This window comes from Dama dama, chromosome 31, assembly GCF_033118175.1.
Source record: "Dama dama isolate Ldn47 chromosome 31, ASM3311817v1, whole genome shotgun sequence".
Lineage (NCBI taxonomy): Eukaryota > Metazoa > Chordata > Mammalia > Artiodactyla > Cervidae > Dama > Dama dama.
In genome coordinates this window covers 23,360,775-23,370,030 of record NC_083711.1, presented here as the reverse complement: position 1 = coordinate 23,370,030, position 9,256 = coordinate 23,360,775, and the positions used below count along the sequence as shown (strand labels likewise).

The 9,256-nt window shown below is 35.9% G+C and overlaps 1 non-coding gene across 1 annotated transcript; it reads right to left on the bottom strand.

The window, feature by feature from the left end:
- Positions 1-2,714: 2,714 nt before the first annotated feature.
- Positions 2,715-2,818, bottom strand: LOC133050254 (U6 spliceosomal RNA). The gene has a single exon (XR_009691571.1). It is a non-coding gene; the product is annotated as a U6 spliceosomal RNA (small nuclear RNA).
- Between the last annotated feature and the right edge of the window lie 6,438 nt (positions 2,819-9,256).

Below are 9,256 nucleotides of genomic sequence, written 5' to 3'. Positions count from 1 at the left end.
GTGGTGGTTTCCTACAGGGGCACTAGGAAACTAATAGATCATGTAATAAGATTTAGCTCAATTTGAAGCATGATCAATAAATTTATTATCTGATGCTTTCTCAGGTGGGGCTTCCTGCAAACCCAGAGACCTCAGTTTGACTCCTGGGTTGGGAAGATTCGCTGGAGAAGGGATAGGCTACCAATTCCAGTATTCTTGGCCTTCCCTTGTATCTCAGCTGGTAAAGAATCTGTCTGCAATGTGGGAGACCTGGGTTCAATCTCTGGGTTGGGAAGATCCCCTGGAGAAGGAACAGCTACCCACTCTACTATTCTGGCCTGGAGAATTCCATGGACAGAAGAGCCTGGCAGGCTACAGTTCATGAGGTCACAAAGAGTTGGACACAACTGAGCAACTCTCACTGCATTTCATATATAGTCTTAGCATTTGCATATTCAGTAAATACATATAATATTTTTAAATAATAAAATAGTGATAAATTACTGTGTCAAGTATTGCATTTTGATGAGAGATCTGTTTACTTTGAATAGAAATAATTCAGCATGATGTCTTTAAATATAATTTTCTTCTAAACAGTTTTTTACATATAATCAGATATAATATGTATTTATCTTATTATATCTATAAAATCTAAATGTGTTTGTGTAAATAAAGCTTTGAATTTAGGAATTTGCTGCAGGAAGAGATGTCAAATGGGATACTTTAAAAATGAATAATCATGAAGAATTTGGCTGCATGTTTTGAAAGCATTAATTGAATTTGGCAATAACCTAATCACTAATGAGATCAGCTATTATAAAAGTAATAGAAATAATTACTTTCATCAGAATGTAATATATTTAATAGAAGGAAATGTCCTTAATATTAGGGGAACTACAGAGACACTGAGGCCATATTTTCCATTAAAATGAAATAGAGAAAGTACAATTCATATTATGCATTTGTCTCTGGGTAAGAAAAAGGAATACACTTCATTATCAAACTTTCTTTTTATCTTTTCCAATTACCCTGCTGTGTTAAAAAAAAAAAAAACACATTTCCCACTTTTAATTGAAGTTACACATGATCAGTTTTAACTAGTAAACACAAATAAACCTCTATAAGTTGTATGTTATTTAGTTCACTGACAAATATTCAAAATGTCTAAAATATTTTCTTGCTGATAATTGACAATTAAAATAAATTAGAGCAGCATATAGATTGATCTATGCTAATTTTTCTTAAATGTTGATGTGCATATTGAATTCAACTTAGCATAATTTTATCCAAATAATTTAATATTTTAACACATTTATTTCTAAATAGAGGAGTCTTATTTTGACTTTAAACATTAATTTATGCTGTAGAATTGTGCGGGGGGATGCTGAGTTTACTGTCATATTTACTGTTAGAAAATACTAACCTATTAACCACTTACTGTGGACTGAACACTCTGTTACATTCAGGTAAACTAATCAAATCTTCCCTCAAGTGATGAATAAAAAAGATGTCACACCAATGACACACTTTAAATAAATAAAATGAATAAAAACATGGCTTATATATTGAAAATTGAGAAGAGTTAAAACATACCAGGTGATTTAGACATGTTAATATAAGAGGAAACTCTTAAAATATTTGAGGTTCAAAGCATGATACTCAAATGCTAACTACTGCCATAATCTAAAAAAGAAATGATGATGGCTTGAATCAGAGAATGTGACAAAAACTGATTTGACTTGAGAAGTTGAACTAACAGTAAATACTGATCAAACACACAGAATTGAATGGAAGAGAATCAAGGATGACCCTTTTCGTTTGTTTGTTTTTTTCGTTAAAATATATTGCCATTAACTAAAATTGGGAAGGATTTGGGTAGGATGTGTTTAGGGGGAATTAGAAATTCCTTTAATCCATATTAAATTTGCAATACTTATTAGTCATCTAAACTGAGACAGATAGTGGGCAGTAAACTTATGAGTCAGAATGAGGGAGATTAAATTTGGAAGTCATTCAGTTCAGTTCAGTTGCTCTCTCCTGTCCGTCTCTTTGCGACTCCACAGACAGCAGGACGTCAGGCTTCCCTGTCCATCACCAACTCCTGGAACCTACTCAAACTCATGTCCATCACATCAGTGAGGCTATCCAACCATCTCATCCTCTTTCATCCCCTTCTCCTCCCGCTCCCAGCATCTGGGTCTTTTCCAGTGAGTCAGCTCTTCGCATTAGATGGTCAACTCATGTCCATCACATTGGTGAGGCCATCCAACCATCTCATCCTCTTTCATCCCCTTCTCCTCCTGCCTTCAATCTATCCCAGCATCTGGGTCTTTTCCAATGAGTCAGCTCTTCACATCAGGCGGCCAAAGCATTGGAGTTTCAGCTTCACCATCAGTCCGTTCAATGAATATTCAGGACTGATTTCCTTTAGGATCGGCTGGTTGGATCTCCTTGCAGTCCAAGGGACTCTCAAGAGTCTTCTCAAACACCACACTTCAGAAGCATAAATTCTCTTGTGCTCAACTTTATTTATAGTCCAACTCTCACATCCATACATGACTACTGGAAAACCATAGCTTTGACTAAACGGACCTTTGCTGGTAAAGTAATGTCTCTGCTTTTTAATATGCTGTCTAGTGAGTCATTATATTTTAATATTCAATGCCTTGGGATTGTTGAGATTACAAGGGAGTGAGTATAGATCAGGATTCTTTATTTATTTATTTATTTATTTTAAAAATACAGAATGCTTCACAAATTTGTATGTCATCCTTGCACAGGTTCCTTGCTAATCTTCTCTGTATCATTCCCATTTTAGTATATATCTTGCTGAACTGAGCACTGGATCATGATTCTCCATCATAGTAATAATGATGTTGCAGGACTGGATAATTCTTTGTTTTAGAAGTCTGCCCTGTACATTGTGGGATGTTTAGTAGCATCCCTGGTCTCTAGCCACAGTATTCCACTAGTAACTCCTGTTGTGACAACCCAAAATGTTATCAGATATTACCAAATACCCCATGTGAGCAAAGTAATCTCCAATCAAAAATCATTGCTCTAGATAGAAGAAAGAAAGCTCCAGAGCTTTTAGGATCCTGTAATTTCATCTTTTGTTTTTGCATTTCATTTGTTGACTCAGGATCCACCAGACTGAGTCTGAGTTTTGATTGTTTGTCCTACTATTTGCTAACCCCCTAGTTATCTTTTCCTAGATATGTATTTCTTCTTTTCCTTTCTCTAAAGGATATCATTGAAAGTCATTGTCAAATGCTTTGATAAAAATCTGTTTTAGTTCAGTAACTCTGTCAGTGAAAGAAACAAGGCTAATCTGACATGACATGCTCTTGGTGAACTGGTTCTCTTTCTTTGTGATCATTTCCTCCTGTCAGTATTTCTAAACAGCCCTGTAAATATTCATTCTTCGATCTTGCTCAGGTATAACATCGTCAGCTTGTCTATTTTCAGAATCCCTGATCTTTGAGTTTGTAAAAATCCATGCACTTTCTACCACTTTCTACAACAAAAGTCTTCTTGTTATATGAATACTACTGAATCTCAAAACTTGTCAGAGCTCATAGGATCCTCAAATGTTTAACAGTTAAGAAGAACTGTACAAAGCAGAAAAGAATCTGCAGAGAGGGCAGAGATGGAAACGTAATAATCAAGCAAAAGTAGTACTCTGAAAGTCAAGTGAAGAATTTGCCACAAAAAGAAAAGAGAAACTCTGTCAAAAGCTGTGGTTTGATTAAGCAATAGGTAAAATTTGTCTATTGTTTTAGTAACTCAAAATGACTGGAAATTTTATCAAGAACACTTTTGGTGAATTAGTGTGGGTATATGGATATTTGCATTATGCCAAATTACATTCCACAGATTAAATGAAGATTACAGAATCAAAAGTTCAAGTTGCAATGGAGAGGTCTTAACATTTCAACCAATCAGTTAATTATAGTATAACTTAAAGCGGAGTAAGCAGATATCATGTGCTTATGACTTGATGTCATATGTAAGAGTTGGACCATAAAGAAAGCTGAGCATCGAAGAATTAATGCTTTTGAACTGTAGTGTTGGAGAAGACTCTTGAGAGTCCCTTGGACAGCAAGAAAACCAAACCAGTCAATTCTAAAGGAGATTGGTCCTGAATATTCATTGGAAGGACTGATGCTAAAGCTGAAGCTCCAATACTTTGGCCATCTGATGCAAAGAACTGACTTATTGGAAAAAACCCTGATGCTGGGAAAGATTGAAGGCAGAAGGAGAAGGGGACAGCAGAGGATGAGATGATTGGATGGCATCACTGACTTGATGGACTTGAGTTTGAGCAAACTCCAGGAGTTGGTGATGGACAGGGAGGTCTGGTGTACTGCAGTCCATGGGGTTGCAAAGAGCTGGACTCGACTGAGCAGCTGAGCTGTATAAAGTGTTATGTAATATTCTGGCTATATCGTTGAACTCACATCTCATCAAGGTTCTACATGTAATTTACAGTTTACAGAAATAACAGAGTCAAACTAATACGTTAAATGACAGCATAACAAGACAGAAAAATTTAGACAATGGGACATTTTACAGGGCATTTGACATCATTAAGAATTCTATGACAGATAGGTCTATATAAGCATAAAATAGGCTTAAAAGACATAAGAATGCAACTTTTAGACCTTATCAGATCCTAAATTTTTAATAGACTAAGTATTAGAAAAATTGACACAATCAGAAAGATTTGAGTATAGAGTGAATGCATAATAGAAAGAGTTTCAGAATGTGCAGTATTGAGTGTATATACTAAAGAGGCTGCCTCCATTTTTGGATCCTTGACTGCTGACATCTTCTAAATGTTACTGCTTGCTCTTCCCTCTGCCTCATTTCTGGGCAAGCTGATAAGAAAGTGAGAAAGCTCCCTTTTTGAGACTGGTGGGGATTCAAAACATGCAAGCCCATGAATAACAACTGGAACCCTCACCCCAGCTCCATGCCCAAATCTCAATAAAAATCCCAAATTAGTCTCTACTCCTTCCTCTCTCAAGCCATTTTTCAGACTAGCTTGAAAAGTGTGACTTCTTCCCCAGGTGCCTTATTATATGATTAATAAACTTTTTCACACACTTCTGCTGTATTTGTATCTTGATATGTTCATATCAAGATATCAGTCTTGATTTCTGAAACAGTTTTGGTTGGCAGGTCCATCCTGCTTCTAAAAATATCCACAACAGGATGAAATGCCATGATGTCTGAAGTTTATTGTAATATACTCTGAAAGAAAAAAGAAAGGAAGAAAAGAGGGAGACAAGGAAGAAGGCAAAATGATGAACAAAGTTTAAGCATGTTGCCAATGGGATCCAATTTTATGATTTAAATAGTATCAGAGCAATTGTGAAGAGGGTATCATCTACTGCTCTTCTCCTGTTTCTTGACAGATTTCACTCCTAGAGCATTACCTAATCTTTCTTTGAGGACTAGTATCAGTCCTCACTTCATCCAAGGGTATATCCAAGCATATATTGCACTGTCGTTTTTACTGTGTATGTTGAAGTTAAAACACATTATTCATGTGAGGTATTTAAATTAACTGCAATGTGTCTAGTAAAAAGATCCTTTAGTTCTTAGCTCATACATATTTTAGTTGATTTATTGAAGAAAAATGTATGTAGTACCCACTGGATATCATTTAAAATTTTTGAAGCTACAAAATTAAATAAGACATCTCTTTCCTCCAAGGAACTCACTGTTGAGAAGCAAAATAGTTTAATAAATAGTTACAAATAATAACTATAAATAAATATATAATCATCATAAATAATAGTGATGATTAATAGACAATTATAAAGAAACAAATAGATGTGTCATATACATAGGGTTTTGTGGGAAAATTGAATATTAACCTGGTAATAACCTGTAAAGTGTAATAAAAACTAAAGTTTTACCTTTAGTGTCAGGCAAATTATTTTTCTTTCTTTTTTTTTTTTTCATTTATTTTTATTAGTTGGAGGCTAATTACTTTACAATATTGTAGTGGTTTTTGTCATACATTGACGTGAATCAGCCATGGATTTACATGTATTCCCCATCCCGATCCCCTCTCCCACCTCCCTGTCTACCCGATCCCTCTGGGTCTTCCCAATGCACCAGGCCCGAGCACTTGTCTCATGCATCCAACCTGGGCTGGTGATCTGTTTCACCATAGATAATATACATGTTTCGATGCTGTTCTCTCGAAACATCCCATCCTCGCCTTCTCCAACAGAGTCCAAAAGTCTGTTCTGTACATCTGTGTCTCTTTTTCTGTTTTGCATATAGGGTTATCATTACCATCTTTCTAAATTCCATATATATGCGTTAGTATACTGTATTGGTCTTTATCTTTCTGGCTTACTTCACTCTTCACTAAGGTATTACCTTTAAATATATTTGCTTAACTAGAGAAAGAGAATTAAATGAATAGTTTAAGTGCATAAAAAGTCTAGGATGATGAGTTGAAAATGTAATCCAGATTGATAGTGAGTGAATATTGGTAACTTTAATAAAATTGTTATTAAAGTGATGTGGGGAGCAGGGTTTGGACCATCCATGAAAAGTGAAGAGTTGAGAACAAGAAATCTATGCATAGATTTTAAAAAGATGGATGAGAATAATAAAAGAACAGCAATGAGAGGACTTTGGAGATAAAGGCACAATTTTCTTTTTATTTTGCTTTTTGTTAGTTTGCTTCTTTTTAAGGATAGAGAATTGAACATACTTTAATACAGTATGAGGTCAAATGGATATATTGAAAATTTCAATTAGCTTTAAACATGAAGTAATCTTTATCTTCCAAGGCTAAGGGAAAGGACATATTTATTTAAGTGGAACTGAATTTTTTGATTGTGATAGTTATCGTTTAGGGCTTCATTTTCTCTAGGTATGAGGTAAGGTAATTATCAAAGTATTGAAGAGAATGGTAAATAATTGGAAGATAGTCTTGATGAAAATCAGAGGCTGGATATTTAAAAGCTAAAACAAAAGAAATTGGTGGTCTTAAGAATCTGACTATAGTTTTGAGTCCATGTATTTTTTTTTTTTTTTTTTTTTGCAAGTCTACATAACTGTATGGAAAAGGAAATGGCAACCCACTCCAGTATTTCTGCCTGGAGAATCTCATGGACAGAGAAGCCTGGCAGGCTACAGTCCATGGGGTCGCAAAGAGATGGACACGACTGAGTGACCGACACACATCTAACTGTGTACTTCCCTCCAATAGGGCTTAACCTCCAGGGTTAGTAACAAGGAAAGATGCATTGTTGCACTGATTCAGAGAATTCTAGCTAAGCCTGTTATTTTATGGTAAGGATAAAGGGTTGAAGGGGATGGGATGTGAATGAGTCAGTGCAAAAGGAGTGAAATTAGGAAAAAATAAATAAACTAGAAGGATGGCAATGTATGAGATACAAGAAATTATATTTCCTAAACTTGAACTCTTCCAGCTTTAGGGTATGGTGGGCATTACAATTCAAGCAGTCTTTAAGTTTTGAGAATGGTTTTGTGATAGACCTGCCAAAATGGGATGTTAAACTATCTAAATTATCACAGGCATTTGGAGTAATGACAGAACCATTTCCTATCTGCAAGATGTCATGAAATGAAGGGTATTACCTGCATTAAAGAAGACAAAGCATCTTACAGCCAGATTGCCTGAAACTCACAAGAACATGTACACATAACAGATTCAGAAACAAGATATGTGATGGAAGTAATTTCATAGTGGAGGGTCATAGGTGAATGTGTTCTCAAGGGAGAACCAAATGATAGCCAAAGCACGTAGGTGGCAAAGCTTGTGGAAAAGATAGAGAGTGATTGGTCAGTTTTATTTACAAAGGTACAAGAGTTCCAAGCAGTGAAGAGAAAGAGCTGTAGGGGAATTGATATTGGGAGACTTCAAGGGATGGGAGATACAATTTTATTAAGGGATGAGAAAATAAGAGAACATAAAAATTAGTTGAGAACAGGAGGAATGACTTCTCAAGGACTATAACGATGTCTAAGTCTCATGAAAGAAAGGTAAAGGAGTAAACAGACCACTTTTCTCTGTAAATAATGTTTCAAATTATCCAGAATAGTAGAGAAAATGCTTTTATGAGTGATCTTATTAAAACTTGAGTGAAGAGGAGGAACTTTGTCTTAGGGTGGGAGTTGGGACCTATTTTGATGAAGAGCCATACCCTAAGAATGCAGCTTATTTTAGACAATGAATATCATCTACCACCCACCATAAATAAATATGTTTACTTATTATAAACAAACAAATGTCTACCATCCACCATAAATAAAAGACCATAAAGAAAGCTGAGGGCCAAATAATTGATGCTTTTGAACTGTGATTTTGGAGAAGACTCTTGAGAGTCCCTTGGACTGCAAGAAAATCAAACCAGTCAATTCTAAAGGAGATTGGTCTTGAATATTCATTGGAAGGACTGAAGCTCCAGTACTTTGATCACCTGATGTGAAGAACTGACACTGAAGAACTGACATGTGAAGAACTTATTGGAAAAGACCCTGATGCTGGGAAAGATTGAAGGCAGGAGGAGAAGGGTATGACAGAGAATGAGATGGTTGAATGGTATCACCAACACTATGGGCATGAGTTTGAGCAAACTCTGGGATTTGGTGATGGATAGGGAAGCCTGGTGAGCTGCAGTCTATGGGGTCTCAAAGAGTCAAGACATGACTGAGCAACTGAACTGAACTGATCCACCATGAATAAACAAACAAAGTCCAAGTCAAAACAAAACCTAAGTTGTGAAGGATGATATTGTTTTTAAATAATAAGCTTTGATATTACATAAATATAATTTCTCTCATTTTAATATGTAGTTTTTCTACTGTGTGTTAGGGTTCCTCAGAGAAACAGAACAAATGGAATAGGCCTATAAAGAGAGAAAGAGATTTAATTTAGGGAACTGTTCACACAATCATGGAGGTTGGCAAGTTCAAAATCTGCAGGTTGGGACAGCAGACTAGAGATCAAGGAGTTGCTGAGTCTTAAGTTCAAGTCCAAAGGCCTTCTGTTGCAGAACTGACTGATCAAGGGAGGTCAGACTTGTTTCTATTCATGTCTCACACAGAATATGTTGGAGGGCAATTTGCTTTATGCCAAGTCCAACAATTTATCTGTTAATCTCATCCCAAAGCACTCTGACAGAAACACCCGGAACAATGTTAGAGTGCACATTTGGGCCCCAGAGCCCAGACAAGATGACCCAGAAAATTATCCATCACACAGTCTACAATCTGTAGACTG